At 42.6% G+C, this 3,627-nt stretch overlaps 1 non-coding gene across 1 annotated transcript; it reads left to right on the forward strand.

The window, feature by feature from the left end:
- Window positions 1-3,192: 3,192 nt before the first annotated feature.
- LOC142428484 (U1 spliceosomal RNA) lies at window positions 3,193-3,356 on the forward strand. Its single transcript, XR_012780382.1, has one exon. It is a non-coding gene; the product is annotated as a U1 spliceosomal RNA (small nuclear RNA).
- The last annotated feature ends 271 nt before the right edge of the window (window positions 3,357-3,627 follow it).

The raw sequence follows: 3,627 nt of genomic DNA on the forward strand, positions 1-3,627 counted from the left end.
ATTTGGCTGGTGGCAGAGTGGCTGGACCACGAAGTTAGCAGTTTGGAACCCCGGGCAGCTCCGGGGGTGGGTGGGGAATAGTCTTTCTACTCTTCAGAGTGGCAGCCTCTGAAACTCAAAGGGGCAGTTCTACCCTGTCCCATAGGGTCGCTGTGGCGCTAGGCTTCTTGGGTAAGAATTATACAACGACAGGCAGAACTGAGCATTCGAACGCGATCTGGCTGAATCTAGGGTTTAACGTCTCAACTAACATACTTTAGCGATGCTCTGATCCAATGACACGAACCACCGCAAATTTCCAGTTGCTGTAGCAATGTTATCAAGTACAAAAGTGCTTAAGACAACGACACTTTATTATCCTCTAGTTCTGGAAGTCAGCAATTGTGACGGGAACCTTGGGAGCTGACGTCAAAGGCTGAGTTCCCTTCTGGGGTTCCCAGTGGGGCGACTCCTGCCTCTGCCTTCTGCTGGAGTCCTTGGTTCAGGCCTGCATCACGGTGACCTGGTTTCCCCCATCACGAGCCCTTTCTTATTCTGACCATCTGCTCTCTCTGATAAAGACTTTTGTGAAGGCATTGAATGCACCAAGTTGTCCAAGAAATTTTTCTTAATTTAAAGTTCTTAATAATAATTTTTTTTGCAAAGTGCTTTTAGCAATGTATGGCGGCATTTACAGGTTCCCGGGATTCGGATATGAACATTTTAGAGAACCATTGTTCCCCTCTACCCTACTCAAATCCAAAAAAAATCCTCAGTGCCATCAAGTCAATTTTGACTCTGAAGGCACCTTATACAACTGCTCCTGTGGGTTTCGGAGGCTGCCAATCTTTAGGGGAGGCTAAAGACTCACCTTTGTCTCTCTGAGCAGATAGTGGTTTCAAATTGCTGACAATGCAGTTAGGATACCAGCTCCACACACACTGTGCCATCAGGGCGCTTACCATGCTGCTATTCCCATTTGATGCCATCCAATCAATGCTGACCGAGAGCAAACTTAGGGTTGTGTGACGAATGGCCAGGCCACCAGACCTGCTCCCGTTTGGGCCCCTTGAGAGAGCAAGTGTGTCCGTCCATCTTCTTGAGAGCCTTCCTCTTTTCCACCGCACCATCTTTACCAAGCCAGATGTCTTTCTCCCGGGAATGGCCTCTCCTCACAACCTGTCCAAAGTATGTCAGATGAAGTCTCACCATTCTTACTTTAAGGAGCCCTCTGGCTGCACTTCTTCTGAGATAGATTCGTTTGTCCTGTCACTCCTGGTGCTTTCAATGTCCTTTGCTGGCGCCATAACTCAACAGCATCCATTCTTCTTCCTCAGTCGTCCTATTCATGTCCACCATTCAGTGACTGTCCAACACTGAGTATCAATGACATTGATGTCAATCCATTCAAGGCAAAGGAAGCAATTGAAAATAGCATAGCTTAGGTCAGGCATATCTGTAGCTTTCAAAGTAACATCCTTGCTTTTCAATATTCTAAAGAGCTTGTGATTTCTTGACTGATGCTTACATGAGTGTTGATTGTGAATCCAAGCAAAATGAAATCTTTGACAAATGGAATCATCTTTCCATATATCATGATGTCACCTCTTAGACCAGTTAGGAGGCCGTTGGTCTTCTTTTATTGAGTTGTAATTGGCTGAAATCCTTAATCTTCATCAGTAAGTGCTTCAAGTCTTCCTCACTTTCAGCAAGCAAGGCTATGCCATCTGCATATTACAGGGTATTAATCAGCCTTCCTCCAATTTTTATGCCTCGTTCTACTTCATTTAATTCAGTTTCTCTGATTATTTACTTGGAATCCTGATTGAATAAGTATGGTGAGAGAATACAATCCTGACGCACACTTTTCCGGATTTTAAAGCATTCAGTAGTTCTTTGCTCTAGTCACACAACTGCCTCTTGTCCCACGTACAAGTTCCTCAGGAGCACAATGAAGTGTTCAGGAATTCCTATTCTCTGCAAGCTTAGCCATGGATTGTTATGACCCTTACAGTCGAATGCCTTGGCACAGCCAATAAAATACAACTATCGGTAAGTATCTTTCTGGTATTCTCTGCTTTTACACTAGATCCCTCTGACATCAGAAATTATATCCTTTGTTCTGCGCCCCCTTCTGAATTTGGCCTGAACCTCTGGCAGCTCCCTGTCAATGCTCTGCTGCAACTGTTGATGGATGATCAGTAAAATTCCTTGCATGTGATGCCGATGATATTGTTCTATCATTTGAGCATTCTGTTGGGTCTCTGTCCTTTCAAATGGGTACAACTCTGGATCTCCTCCAATTAGTTGGTCAAATAGCTGTCTTCCAAATTTCCTGGCATAGATGAATAAGTGCTTCCAGTGCTTCATCAACTTGCTGAAGCACTGTAATCAGTATTTCATCAATTCTGGGAGCCCTGTTTTGACTAATGCTTTCAATGCAGCTTGAACCTTTTCCTCCAGTACCATTGACTCTTGCTCATATTCTAATTCCTAAAATGGTTGACTCTAGATTGGTTTGGTTTGGTTTGTTTTTTTGGTACCATGACTCTATGTATTCTTTGTACCAAGCCTCTGTCTCTATGTACTCTTTTGATCCCTCTTGCCCATAGAATCGTTCAAGATTGCAACTGGAGGATTCGAATTTGTCTTGAGTCCTTTCACACTAAGATATCCTGAGAGTTTTCTCGCTTTTTGTTTTCTAACTCTAGTTCATTGCACATTCACATAATGTTTTGCTTTGTACTCTTGAGCTGCCCTTTGAAATTTTCTTGGACATCATCAATTCTTCCATTTGCCTTAGTTCCTTTACAATTAAGAGCAAACTTCAGAGTCTCTTCTGACATCCACGTTGATCTTCTTTCCTTTCCTTTCCTGTCTTTGTAACGTCCTTGTGCTTTCTTTGTGACTTGTTCTTGCTGCCCTCTCATGGCTCATCAGGTCTTCTTTAACAGAAGTGTTCAATCCAGCTGCTCTGTTCTTGAGATGTTCTTGAAATTCAGGTGGGATAGACTCAAGGTTGTATTTTGGCTCTCATGTTTTAATTATCTTAATCTTGGACCTCAACTTTCAAGTGAACAATTGATGATAACCTGTTCCAAAATGACTAGTACTACTCCCTGTCAGCTCTCTCAGCCCCTGCAGGTCATTGTCCTGGCAAAATTTTATGATGTCATCTCCAGCTTCATTTCTATCATTAAGAACATATCTCCTATACTTACCTGGCAGTGGGGATACCATGATCACGAACGTGGTTTTTCCAGGGCGAGGCTTATCCATTGCACTCTGGATGTGCTGACCCCTGCGATTTCCCCAAATGTGAGAAACTCAACTGCATAATTTGTGGTAGTGGGGGACTGCATTCGCGCTCTCCCCTGAAAAAAAATCTCCTTCATCTTTGTGTACAACTCTTGCATTCCAATCGTTGACAATTTCCAATGCAACTTAATTGCACGTTTGATAAATTTCAGACTAAAGACATTGGTAGAATTTTTTGATTTCTTCATCACTAACTTTTGTGGTTGGTGCATAAATTTGAATAATAGTTAAATTGATTAGATTTCCTTGAAGTTGGATAGATATAATCCTACCACAGACAGCATTGTACTTGAAATATCCTGTTTGAACTGAATACACCATTCCTCTTAA

Source organism: Tenrec ecaudatus, chromosome 15, assembly GCF_050624435.1.
Source record: "Tenrec ecaudatus isolate mTenEca1 chromosome 15, mTenEca1.hap1, whole genome shotgun sequence".
Lineage (NCBI taxonomy): Eukaryota > Metazoa > Chordata > Mammalia > Afrosoricida > Tenrecidae > Tenrec > Tenrec ecaudatus.